General features: G+C 44.1%; 1 protein-coding gene across 2 annotated transcripts in view; it reads left to right on the top strand.

The window, feature by feature from the left end:
- Positions 1 to 14,526, top strand: part of tafa1b (TAFA chemokine like family member 1b) — a 111,299-nt gene that overhangs the window by 21,920 nt on the left and 74,853 nt on the right. The window lies entirely within an intron of this gene.

The following is a 14,526-nucleotide window of genomic DNA, read 5'->3' as shown; positions in this document are numbered from 1 at the left end:
TGAACCCACACTGCAAAGGTCACGGTTCACTCCATTATTCATCAGGCTGCCATGCTAAAGCCGGGGAGTGTTAAGAAAGAAAAGAGAAGAAGAGAGAGAGATGGAGAGATTGATTTAGAGGTGTCCCCCTTTCTATACCTGTCTTCCCACTGAGACCCTTGCCAAAAGTCTTCCGTAGTCATTCCGAATGCCCCAGCTCTCCTGTGGGTGAGGAACAAAGGAGAGGCAAAATGATTGAAGGAGAGCAACGGAGAGAGAGAGAAAGAGAGGGGTAGAAGAGGCAGAGCGCCTCCCTCTTGTGTGGCCTGACCGGCTACCTCAAACAGCCCTGCTATTGATTAAGCCATCTCTCCTCTCTCCCACCACCACTACCACCGCCACCCCTCTGCAGTAGGAGACCAAAAGATGCCCTTCATCTCCCCAAATATGATGCCTACAATGCCACCTTGATGTCCGCGTCTTCTAGCTCCCAGACCCTGAACCAATGGCCAAGATGAATAGTGTTGCCAAGAACAGAGAGAATATTCATGCAGTAGGCTCCCCTGAATGGCTCAAGCCTTCCCCTGTGACCAGAAGCAGCAGCTCGGCACCCAAAAATCAACATGTCATCTTAGCCCTTACTCAACCTGATATAGGCCCTCTAAAGGATAGAAAACAGCTGAAAGCACAAAGCCCCAGATGAAGAAGAAAAACCACACGTTCCCTGTGAAATCTAAATAAGTCTGTGGCCCTTGTTGTACATTCTGTTCAGCTATTGTATTCCCCGCGGAGCATATAGGCCGTAGCTGTTCCGGGTTGTTTTATTACATTTTTTTATGCAGTGGCATTGGGCTTAGCATTGGCTGACAGCAAAGCTCTTGCAACAGTGACCCCCATGCCATGCATCCTCTCTTGAAACCCCGATGTCCTCTCCACCCGAGGAATGATTCAGGAAAGGAGCACGAGAGGTGAGATCCAGAACTGAACAACTTACCTCACCCCTCTCCGCCTCCGCTATATCCTCCATCCCATCAACACCCATACACGCCCCCTCCACAGAACAATGAGAGGATTCTATGATCCCCTGTTGTGCAAAAAAAAAAACTTTTCTTTTTTAATAGAAGCATACAGTATCAGCAGAATTACTGCGGCTTGGCTCCGACGCTGCAGCAGCCTTGCTAGAGTGTGTCAAGCCCAGAGGGGTTTGTGGCTTTGATCTAACGCACAATACCCAGCGTGTGTGGTGGAAAAGTGTGCACACTGCCATACGCAAATGAGCGCACGGCTAACCCGCAAATGCTCGTACAAACACATACACCTCACACACACACACACACACACACACACACACACACATCCCCTTTGATATCGTTCCAGGCTCTTAGTGGGTGATTAGGAGAGGCGACCCAGCTAAGGTCTAGAGTGATAGGAGGAAGCAGGAGCCTGCTGCTCTTTAGTTAGAGGAAACCAATACTCTGTCTGTAGATAGAGGAGTAATTATGCTCAAGGGTTGAAGGGAGAGCATTTTGGAGTAGAAGCCAATGAGGGGAGGAGGATTAGGGTGAGGAGGACTGTGCTGGGGGTTTGAGATTTCCCACTGTGTCACCCCCACAGACAGCAATTAAATTTCCTCCAGAGGGATTCTGGTATGTATTTATTGTGCATTCGCACGTGTGTGTGTGTGTGTGTGAGAGAGGAAGGGAGAGGTGAAGCATATGTGTTTTTACATTATGGTGCAGGGTGCGGTTGTGCATGAATCCATCCAGTGCTGCATAAATGCAGTCGTGGCTGCTGCTGCGGTGCACGCACAGATGTGTGAGAGTGCACAAGCCTGTTTACTGAATCCACTCCAACACTTGTTGGTGGTCCAAGGGTTATGAAATATTAATGTGCCCTCTCTCTTAATGATTCATAAATTGTATTCCGATACTCACCCATTCTGCTTCTCCATGCTACTTTCCACTCCCTATAATTGGACCGTTGGCTTGGTTAAAAAAAAAAAAAAGTGTGGAGTGCGGAGCATGAGATGAAATTCAAGTTTTCCTCCCTCCTCATGCATTTCAGCAAGCCACATGCAAGTGCTGAGGGATCATGATGTCAGTAAATAGTATTCATGAACAAATGCTCTCCCAGGGAATGTGTTTTTAGCATTCACACCGGCACTGAACCATGCCGTGGGTTTGTCCAGTAAAAGAGCTGCAGAATGCCTGCGACACCTACAAAATATCAGATCCAGCAGACAGGGAAATGAGGCAATTCTTTATTTCCAGTAGAAAAAAGTGTTATCAAGAGAAAGTTAAGATATTGTTTCTCTCTCTCCCCTCTCACATTTAGATATGGCAAGGCCTCAATCTAATGTGAGCTAATCTAAAAGAAAAAGATTCACATTATGTGTGCTTTATTTATTTACTACCCAGCATCGATCGGAGCCGCGGAATCACCACTCAGGACCAAATGAAAAGAAAATAAGCTCCTGACTCTATAGCTTCTTTATCTGCTGTTTCACTCGGTCCCCTAGCTTTCACCTTGCTCTCTTTGTGATTCAATAACACTTTATAAGATGGCAACATTAATATTTGGACGGGAGAAAATCTCCAGTGGGAAGAGATTGGCTGCTTTCGATGCACTTTCTTGCCACCTTACTCTGTCATCTAAACAAGCACACACACACACACACACACACACACACACACACACACACACACACACACACACACACACACACACACACACACACACACACACACACACACACACACACACACACACACACACACACACACACACACACACACACACACACACCTGAAAGACCAGCTGGGTGTCTGCTTACAATAATGGGTGGATTAATAAACCGTGGAGCTCTACTTATTTGCCTGTCGCAGTGTAACTCATTGAGCTGATTGGCTTTAGATGGTGACATGTCTACACTCAATGAGAGCAAACACATGTGCTTCATATGAGCTTTAACCTAATCTCCCTCATTACACACACACACACACAAAAAAACAAACACACACACACGTAATGAGGGATAAGCTGCTCAGGCTTTTGTAGCAGGTGGGCTGCCATTCTTGAAGAAGTAAAATAATCAAAACATTTAAATCCGAAGTGAAACCCCCCCAGATGATTGCATGCAGCAGACCTCCTTGTAGATGACACACAAGGTCTTTGACGTGTATGTTCAGTCACGCTCCCCTTCGTTCAAGGATTCATCAGGAATTATCGGCACTGCTGTAAATCCCCCCTATATCATGAATAGAACATGAACTGAGTATCACTGTTCATCAATCATTTACACACTACAATGATCTTATCGCCCATATCTTTATTACATAGAGGGCACTCCAGAATGAAGTTTCATCGAATTTGTGATTTAGTTTTTTAGTTTTTTTTTTATAAAGAGTAGGCAACAGAGAAATCAGCCCAAAGATTTAACAAGAAGCACTCAATTAACCAGGGTAAAGTGGCTCCTCAATCACCCTGCAAACCCCACTGACTACTGCAAAGGTCAGTTCCTCTGAGGATCTATCGAAAAGAACGGCACGGGATATCTTTGCCAGGTACAGGAGTCTCTCTTTTCTTCTGCTTGAACCCACGCTGACCAATGAAGGTAGACCCACTATAGTATAGGCATAACAACTTCTAGAAGCTATTAAATCATGCTAGTGCTGTCAGACAGGGACAGGGAGACAAAATGACAAAATGAGAGACAGGGATAAAGAAAAAGAGAGAGCTCTATGGTTGCAGATGCACGCCCCTTCTTCTGCTGCTGCAGATGTTTTCCTTGGGATAGCATGGAACTACGTGTGTCAGAGGCCAGAACTGTGGTAATGCGTGATTTAAGACCATGATAGAACTTGCAGCAGAGATGGAAATCTAAAACATTTCACAAGGAAAAAATATCATGTGATATGGCATCCACACACATAATCACTGTAATGAGCATATCACCAGTCTGTCATAAGCCTTACAAGCATCCGTGCAGACCCAGTAGCTTCCCACTTCTTCAGTGTTTTCATGATAATGTCACCCACGCACAGCAAGACAAGTTAACATGGTTGCCACTGATGGCGAGATGTAACATGTAACATACAATTATTCCCTTGGTGCATTTAACACACAGCTGAATAGGGACGTTAGGATTCACCCCAGGACAGTGGACACACACGGGCTGCCTCCGCAGGAAACTAGCAAGAAAAGCTTTGTATCACTGGGACAAGAGTGAAGGTTGGCTGGCCCCCAGCGTGATGCAACACAGTGACATTTTTGTCATACGTCCTTATGTAAGCTGTTCCAGAATACGATAACTACAGTGCTCTTCCTTTATTGACACTAACCAAACTCTCACTATGCTTTCTCTTATTTTTTTTGCTATGCCACATTGCGAAACGCAGTCGTCTGCACTTTCAAGCATACAAAACACGAGTCATTAACTGCCCCCACACTTGCATGGCATACAACCATCTCCTCTTCTATTCCATCCAAGTGATCGTTCGAGCCAGCAGCGACCACCCCCATTCATTTTCACCCACTCCGTGGGGGAGGGGGGGCGTTTGTTCAAGGCCCCCGGGCAGTTCCACATCTGGAGCCTGCCACTACCGCTCTGTGCCAGCAAGCTTGTGAGCTGCAGCGATAACCACCACAGGCCAGCCCTCATACCGTGCTACACCTCTGCCAGCTGACACGGATGTTGTGCATGTCTATATGTGTTGGTTCTAATAATGTTCAGTTCATTTATGTGCCAGGCCAGACGGGGATGGACCACCATAACGTGACATGTCTTGCACTCTGACCCGCCTGTCTGCTACATTTCTGCACAGCCAACAAACGACATTGGATGAGCATTGTCTGTTTATTCACACGCCTCAGAGTGCTCCGCCAAAAGTTGCTGCATAGACTGGAAATGCTTTCCCGGCTGTTCCTGTCGCTGCCTCCCACCTCCACCCACGTCAATATGTCATATTTATAGTATGCATTGCACAGCGTAATGGCAAGTGCTGGCTTTTGATTAGGTTGATGTCTCACGGTAATGCAATTTGATGCTATGTATAGAAGGGGGAATCCAAAAAACTCATTCTCCCAAGACGTCCTTCACCGACCAAACACTTAGTCGGGACTGATGTTTTCGCCGTATGTGTAAGATAGCAGCGGAGAGAGGGAGGGAGAGGAGAGCATAGCGAGAAGGAGAGGCCGGCAGCAGAGAGGAGTGGAAACCTAATCGTGAGGGATGGTGCCGTGACGCGGCCCTACAGAGAGATAGCCCTCCATCTCACTTATCTCCTGTTTGCTCAATTTCCTCTGTGTACGACAGTGCACCTGGGGTCTGGCTGCAGCTTCCCAATGCTCCTCAGCGGCAGCACCCGCGAGATAATAGCCAATCCCACTCTCCCCACTCCCAAATCAGACGGGGCCAAAAGACCTTGTGCTTTGTTTAAGATTTCCAATGAACAAACCCATGTCCCTGTGGCAACAAGCCATTACAAAACCAGACAGACTTATATCACACTCCTTTTTGCTCAGCTAATAGCACAAAGAGAGAAAATAAGAAAGAAAAGCTCTTTGGTCTCAGGCAGAGGTTGTGTCAACTAAAAAGGGCTATTTGGCTATTGTACGCAGGATGATTAGTCCATGGATGACAAAAACTATGATTACTTTGAAGTCAATAATGCACAATGTCACCTCAAATCAGAGCATTACTTAAAGTATGATTGGTCATTAATGGGCACAGATTGTGTGAGGGACACGCCGCACTGATTACAGCGATAGTAAAGCACTCTTTATATGAAGTTACAGAGCTGCCACTAATGCTTTGATGTCCTCCTACCATTATCCTCCAACGTGGCACCTTGTCTATGCGTTTGTTGAAGGAGTCAGATGCAATTATCAGACGGCTCTCTCGGCTGTGTCAATCAGTCCACCGTCTCCCAGACACCCAACTTCTCTTTAAACCTGGCTGTCATATCTGGCATTATTAAAACACAACAGCTCTCTTTTATGAAAGGTAGTCACTCTTCTGCCTCTCAAATGCATGTGACTGCCGAAGACCTCGAAGTTTGCAAACAGCTTGAAAAAAAAAAAGATGCTGGTAATTGGATATTTTTCGTAGCATTTATATTCAGAACCCTGGTGAACAACTGATATGATTGCCAAGCATGAATTCTGAATATGTTTTCTTTCTAGAAACGTTCAGCAACCAGTTTCCCATTGTATCTGTATTTGCATAGAAAATCGCTGATAGATGTAAAACGCTGATATCCGTTGTGCCCTCCATTCTTCCTGATGGGTACCAGGCTGATACTTTGTGTGGGCGTTTTTGCATTTCACAGTGTCCGGGAGTGTCCGGGAGTGTCTCGGCCTGACTGCAGCAGAGCTACCAACACATAGGCTGATACAGCATACAGTATCATCCCAAGGGTACACTCTTTCTGGTCAAAGAGGAAAAGAACCGCATGTGAATCGTTAGGAAATCCAAACCCTCAAAAACCCAAGCTCAAATCAATGAGCAGAGCTGCCTGTAAAGAGCGCGCCAACAAAACAGCCTTCGACTTCCCGATTGCCGCACTATCAACATTTCATGGTGATGTGACGGGATCAACGGCACACGGGGAAAACCACTTGGGCCCTGTCCGTCATGGCTGAGACATACGAGCCGCGAAGGGCCCCTCGGAGATGAAAACGCAGACATTACCTACACATATTCACACTGGCACCCAAGCACTCATTCACATATAGTGTACAGTCACGCTCGCTCACGCATATTATGATCAACGGAGCTATCACAGCTTCTGTAAATCCATTCAATATGAGACATCCGAACAGAACAATAGGATAATCAGCAACACCCAGATACACAGCTCCTCTTTCACTGCTTCACAGTGCTTCCACATTTTCTTCCCCGGCTCCTTAGTTTTCTACAATAAGCCCCGCTCTGAATTCAATCTTAATAGGTGGCATACTAGTGAGGGCTTTTAATGTCTCCCGTTTCTGCACTTTAAAATGCCAAATCATTGCTAACATACTTAACCCAGCACCTCCGGAAAGGGTGAAGGATTACAGCAGACTTGTATCCCTCTAGTAAAAACCAAACTTGCCAGGGAGAGGATCGGGTGGGGTGGTTCTTTTACAGGCCACTCTCCAAGTAATGCTCTTAAATGATAGATTAAACAAGGAGACTCTTGGTGGTACAAAGGATGGTGGGGAGATCCAAGAGATTCGTGAGTGAAATCTGAATTAGAGACACATGATGGGTGGGGGGTGGGGGGAGGAGAGCTAGGAAATACAGAAGGGTAGACTTGAGTCTCAACACAGTCCAGTCATTCAACACACAACATCTAAATAATGCTGGTGCAATTGCCTCTTATGGGACGAACCGACAAGCAAGGTTGGGTATAATGGGAGTCAGTTTAAGCCTTTTATGGTCTGTGGTTTATGGCATACACTGGATGTAGTTCTTTAAAAGTAAGGCCTCAGTTTCAGAGTCGTCTCTGGAGAGACGCCATTAAGAAGACGCCAAAGGAGGTAGTGAGTTGAACAAAATCGAACCAACCCTTATAAAGAAACAGATGGTGCTAGGCTGCCTGTTTACGCTACTATCTGGGGCATTAAACACACCCACACTGGTACGCTCACAATCACTGGCATTAGCATGACTCAGACTTGAATTGGGCAATGTCAAGAGAAAGTCGAGAAGGCTTGTTAGTTAATGGGATGTCTGGCGCCGTTCAAAAACAGCAGCACTGTATCACTGAATGATTTTTGTTTCCTGCCATGGCTCCGACTCAGCTCGGAGACGCAGCCGTCACTACTCCTGTCTTTTTACGACAGCAAGGAGGTGTAAGTTAACTTTTCCTGTTGAAGAGAAGACGCGTAACATTGATGTGTGCACGCTGAGATATTTGCTGGTTCATTAACCTTGCGAGTGGACATGCTGCTCAGTCTCTTCTGCGATGCATGCGTTCAACATCCCAAACTTTTCTCTCATTCAGTCAGCGAGGCTCTGTTTGTCCGCGCCTCCCAGCTCATTAAACATGCCCGTGTCTTTTGCCTCACGAGTGCCGTTATCTAAGGCCTGAGTAAACACACAAGTAATGACTCATCCGCATGTAATTACATCAGATTATCGTCACATTATAGCCTCTTTATCATATGTAATCTATGCAAAACTGCCATTACTGTCCTCCTGCTTTTACTTCAAGGCATGTTCTTTGACAAGATGTTACATACAATTAAATATAATTGGCAGTGTTTCATTAGGACATATTCCTCCTGAGAGCAGCCCAATGATTACTTGTTGCGATACATATCTCTTACAACCCCTGGCCACTGTGCGTGAATGTCACAATATATTCACCCAGTAGTCACACATAATCGCAAACGCACAAATACGTCTTTATTACCTAGAGGGGATAGTGTGAATTCTCTGGTTCCATTATGTTGAGAGGATTCCTGTCAGAGACAATGAGGCTCTTGTGTAATTTACTTTTTGAATAATGTGTCCAGGGTGAATTAAAATAGCAAAAATGTAAAAGTGCTGATGTAAAGAGAGCCAGAGAAAATAAAGGGTGAGCAGGCCAGTGTAGTCTATACATTTTTAAACCAATACTGATTTTGATCAAATGTTTCCTTACATCAGAACAGTCAGCAGTGCATCTGGGTTTAAACATGAATCATCCTCCTTCTCACCGTGCACATATACAACATCAACACTATACATTATCGTCATGTGAACTTGCGTACTTGCGCTGCATCAAGGGGTAACAACATGTCACCTTTTATAATTCACATTGCTCTGCTTGACTTGTGTTGTCTTAGGCTCAGTTAAAAATAATACTTGGCTAAGGAAAGTGTTATTAATCCTGACTATGTTTTTTAAAAGGACGTATGTGCCTCAGAGGGCAGGCTGCAGCTTTTGTGATAGTTGAAAAACTAAAATCTATTAGACAGCCAGGCCTTGGAAGTGTAATTAGGCAGCTACCTGGAAAAAGTCTCTCTGATGCCAAAGTTTTCAAAGCCCACCTTGCTTCAAAGCAAAGGACCCCTGAAGAAAGGAATCAATTCATTCATTATTTATTATTTACTGACTAAACACCGGTATAAACACAATCTTTTTTAAGCATCTAATGCAACCTCATAGCCAGGCTCCTCCGAGAGTAAACAATGGCTGGTTTTAGCCCACCATTTCTGCATCCAGTCCTCCTTTCCATTGTGTTTGCTGCTCGCTGCGTAGAAATGTTAAAAACACATGTGCTGCAAAGCAAGGAACGTTGTCTGCTGCTCGCAATTACATGACTTATTCATAAGAATGTGAGAGGAAGAATATGGATGGAAAGCATAAAAGAGACGAGTGGAGAAAAGAAAAAAATGAAGTGACTGAGACTTGGCACCATAGTAACAAATGGCAGCTCTGACTCACCTTTGGGTGAGGGCCTGGTGGACACTGGGTGATGCTAATGTTGCATGACGCAGCAGCCCATTGGCTGATGGGAGCTAAACAAAGAGTCACCCTTTGACTCCTTCACACACTCGGTGGGCAAAAAACAACACGCATCCTTTGTCGCACAAATATGTATAATTTCATACAGAAGGCATTTTCATTTCAGTTTGACATGCGTTGTTACACATCACAGCTTAGCAATACATTTGTTTTTTACTGTCTTAGTGTGTTTAAAGCTACCCGAGCAGAGATTTCACTGTGGCAAACTTTCCTACGTGCAGTTAATGAGGTTGTTTAATGTGATAATTGAGGTGTCAACGTGATAAATGTGTTTTTGTTTGAGTCCAGAAATATAAGATGTACCACTGGCCATCTTTTATGTTTGTGGTATTGAATCATCACGCGATAGAATATAAGAATGTTGGAAAATAACGAAACAAATGTAAACCTCAAAATGAAACAGCAGCAGATCTCTGAGCAGTGTCTTTCGAGGTCGAACAAACTTTGCCTCCTGACTTTGCGAATCAAGAGTCAAGTGAAGTCTTGACTCAATCAGTCCTTTCTCGACATACATTTCTAAGTCTGTTTGAAGATTCAGCTGAATTAAGTTGCTTGCAACAAGCAGCAAGCGTATGTGTGTAAGATGAGAGGCACATGCACTACACTCAGCCTTCGCTGCTTCTGTCCAGACGAGATGAGGATACTAAGAGATTTGCTCATATGAATGTGCACGTCGGCGGGGACCTCCTTTCATTTAATTTCATAATTTAGTGATTCGCTGCACATAGAAAGAGCACGAGTGCAATAGAGTAGAGCAGTCATTCCTATAGACACGTTTAGGACACATAGGTGTGGCGCAGGAGATTTTGTCGGGGTTGCCAAATTAATTTCTTCCATAGTCTTTTATTTACAAATCATATCTGCAGTAGAACCTTGATGTTCATGTTTCTGATTAGCAACCTCATTCATTATTCAACTGATGAAATTAAATTAAAAGAATGACAGTCCGTTAAATCTGCCTGAATGCAGCATTTAACATGCACATGTGATTTATCAAAAGTATATCTCCGAGCAATACATGGTTTACCTGTTCGAGATAATAAAAGGGGATGGCATTAAAAATGGTCAGACACAAATTTGCCCTTTTCACAAAGTGAGAAAGCTGAGGCATCATGTGAATTTGGTTGCAGTGGTTTGTCGCTGTAAAAATTGGGTCTCCAGAAAACAAGTGTGGGAAACACCAGTTTTGACACGCCTTCACAAATGTATGTTCTAAAGCCAGCAGGATTTGACCTGATTGCTATCAACTCTCACTTGAAAGGAGCTGCCGTGGCAGACGCTGAGGAGTAAATCACTCTGTGTAGATGATTCACAGATGATAGATTAAGCATTCAACGTCTCAGGGAGAGTGCTGCTATTGTAAATAATGACCCTATCAACCTCCCGCTTTATGCACAAAACCTGTTCCTCAAACATTACGGCACGGCCGATGCTTTTATTCAACATCAGCAGTGTTGCCACACTGCAACGCAAGACAGTAAAGCTTCTTCTGACAGCTGTGCCCCTCATTGTCTAACACTGTATTCGCTGGTGTCCTTGTTCTGCCATTTAATTTCAGCAGCTATTGAGCAATGAATATTTCCAGATGAGCATCACTGGGCTTGGAGCAAATGCATCTCAATTATCCCAAAAAAGATCCTAGCCTGGTGAATTACCAGGCTAGAAAGAGAGCAAGGTCTAGCAACCCACAAGGTCAATACAAACGTGAAAATAACAATTTATTTATTCAGCTCTGCACTTCAAATTCTTGTTGTTCCTTCATCAGTTGTTAAGGGAAGTGTGTTATAATTGTTGCCCTTAGATACTGAGAACCATGCGATGCTATGCAGTGCAGCAGATTCCATGCACAAGGGTTGAGGGTTGCTATGGAGACAGATATCCAGACTACCTAAGTTATGATTTATAAAAACACACTCAGGTATCTAGCCTAGATACTCGATGCTCTCAGAGGAAGAAAATCACAAAACGTCTGGTCAGTCAGGAATGTATCTGTCACAAACGGAATGTCATTTTAGGAGGAGAACTTTGAGAGCAATCGAAAACAAAGGCATCCTTGCTGTTGCCATGCTGGTGGTGTGTATATTCTGCTAACCTGCCAGAAAGTTATACCAACAGTGGGAAGTAAGAGCAATGGATAATAATGGGAGCAAAATCTGTCACGACTTTTGGAGTTTGAGTTGGCTCAGGGGCCGTAACCCAAGTGAACTGGAATCATTGCGACCTCTTGAACCCGGCCCCGCAGAAATAAAGCTCCGTGCTCCGAGCTGAGGCAAAAAGGAGGTCAGGGGCCAAATGGTGGCTGGGGAATGGGTCAGTGATTACAGTAAGAGGCCCGGTCTCTCATCGATCCCTCGGCTCAGGCTAGAGCGGGTGAACGAGTGGAGCTCTCACAGACACTCAAGAGACAAAAATGGAGCTGATGCAAGGGAACAGGAAGAGATGGGGGGCCAAGGAGAGGCCAGGGACACTGAGAGGCAGAGGCATGCACTATGAAGTCTTTCCAAATGAGAGTAGGAAGGGTCGTGTCAGTGAGCAGTGTAGAGACAACACAAAATGTGTGAAGTGAACCTGAACTGAGCACCCCAGGAGACAGGCTCGGTTCTTGGTCGAGTGGTAAACCAAAAAAAAAAAAACCCAACTTAAATTTTATTCTTGGAGCATTTGTGTACAAATACACACTGTATAAATACAAGCTCTACCTTGACACAAAAAATACTTTTGACTGCACAAAACTTTAATTACTTTCAAACATGTCTCTGATTATCTAGCTTGCCACCATTTCTCACAGAGAATCGCAGACTAATGTAGTCCAGTAATCACAGTGAGTCGAGCTTATTGAAAAGCTAATTGCCTATTAGGCTAAACTTGTTGCCTTGGATTTTCCAAGCATGGTCATGAAGCTGAGGAGCAAAGGGCTCGAGAAAAATAAGAGGCGATGTTTCAAACTTCAGAGAGAAGCTGTCAAGCTGTAATGGAAAATGCCAAGTTCTGCAGTGATGGTCTTACACAGCCAGAGCAACAGAACATATTTATAAAGTTACAGTCACTCCATCATGCTCTGCCAGTGTGAAAAGACCTTTATAGAACAAAAAATAAGAGACTGCTCACACCAATTAACACCAGCATTGTAATATAAACCTTTGAATTTACATTAAAAACATTGAAGAATGAAATAAGGCTAAAATGCTGGCAGTTGACAGGAATTTGTTGTATCTTTAGCTTTAGTTTACACACACACACACACACACACACACACACACACACACACACACACACACACACACACACACACAGACACACACACACACACACACACAAAAAGTGGATGATCTCATCAAATTGTCCACCCACTCCCCCAGCCAGTCCCACTTCGTCTCTGCACTATTATTTTCCTTTCCTTGCCCTCTTCATCCCAGTCCCCATGCAGCCCTCACAGTCATTTCACCCCTACTGCGTTAATCAGAGGTGGAGGCTTCAGCAGTATGTCTGCAGAGTGTACACTATAATCTGCCTAAACACACACATGGAAGACAAACACACAAACACACACACGCACACACTGCACCTGTACTTATAGGTTACAATCAGGCTGCTTGGCTCGTTCCTGTGATATAAGATAGAGAGCTGCATCAGGCAGCAATGGGAGATTGCATCGCACTGATGAGAGCCATCAGTGACTGATGGTACTAACGGGTCCCACTCAGGCCTCGGCTCCTGGCCCCGACACCCCACTGCCGGACAGAAATGATACCCCGCTATTACGTCCTTCATAAAAATGCAAATTGATGGATTTCGTGCTCCACGCACCTCCTTTTTTGTCATTTTACATCCTGAGATATCTCTGCAATTTGATCCGGTGTCACTTAAGGACAAAGAAAATGATTCCTGAAATTGCAGATTACCACTGTGCGGCAAAACAGCCGCTACCAATGTTTCATCGTAGTGCTCACAGAACAGTTACGAGTTTGAGCCGGAGCCACCCCCAACTGAATGCTCATGGGTATGCTCAATATAGAAACCGTTTTCCATATTTCTTTTCATCGACACTGGGGCCAATGCCCAGCATATCATTTCCATGTCATGTAAATTGGCAGAAACCTATATCATTTGTGTTGTTCATCTCTTTGGCAGAGACAGACTGTTTAAATAACTGGAGGTTTTTGCTTGTTTATTTGACTTCAGTGTATTGCACTGTGACAGAAACAAAAATATACAAGTGAGAGACGAAACTGAGGGAAGTTTAGAAGTGTGATTCGATCTGCTGATGCATATTTATGAACTTTGTGGTGCGATGGCATGTGAAGAGTGCAAGAGAATACAGCTTCGTGAGTCTAAATTAAAATGGAAATAATTTGTCCTGCTGGGTATTAACTGTCATTGTGATGAGAATATGAAGAAAACTGCAAAAGATCGAACTTGAACAATTATTATAAACTACACAAGTCTGCTGCTCCTCGTTGTTTCTGGATACTTGAACTTAGAAATGTGTAAATAATTCATGCTTCAGCTTCAACAATGAATCCAAAATACTTATATATTCATTTTAGGGAAATAAGACAAACTCCAGCCAAAGTGCCAGAGGCAGTGAAAAGTGTTTGCATAGCATGGATGCTGATGGGGGAATATAAATATATAAAGAAAAAATATAAATAAAGAAGTAGCTGATGAAATAGTACGATGGGGCTGAAAATACAACAAGAGGAGTGTGTGTGCTGTTTGCAAGATAGAAAAAGGGAGTGAGGCAGTAGAAATAGACATGTAGAGGAGCCCATAGCTTCCTAATGGATCAGATCTTGTACCACCAACAGCACCTTCGTTAACTTGTCACCATCAATTCTCTTTAAATCTTTAAGGAAGGAATATGTAGCCAAGTAGTGGCTAACATCTAGTGACACAGCCTGTTCACATACACTGTCCTTAGCTACTGTTTACCTACCTAAATGCACTATAATTCCTATATAATAATCCATGTCATGTTGAGCCAGGAAAGGTGACAAGGTATAATGAGGTCAGGATGGACGGGAGGGCCCGAAACACCTGATATTCACACA

Source organism: Eutrigla gurnardus (assembly GCF_963514095.1).
Source record: "Eutrigla gurnardus genome assembly, chromosome: 2".
NCBI classification, from domain to species: Eukaryota; Metazoa; Chordata; class Actinopteri; order Perciformes; family Triglidae; genus Eutrigla; species Eutrigla gurnardus.
Note: the sequence above shows the minus strand (reverse complement) of the source record. Positions and strands in the feature narration are given on the sequence as shown.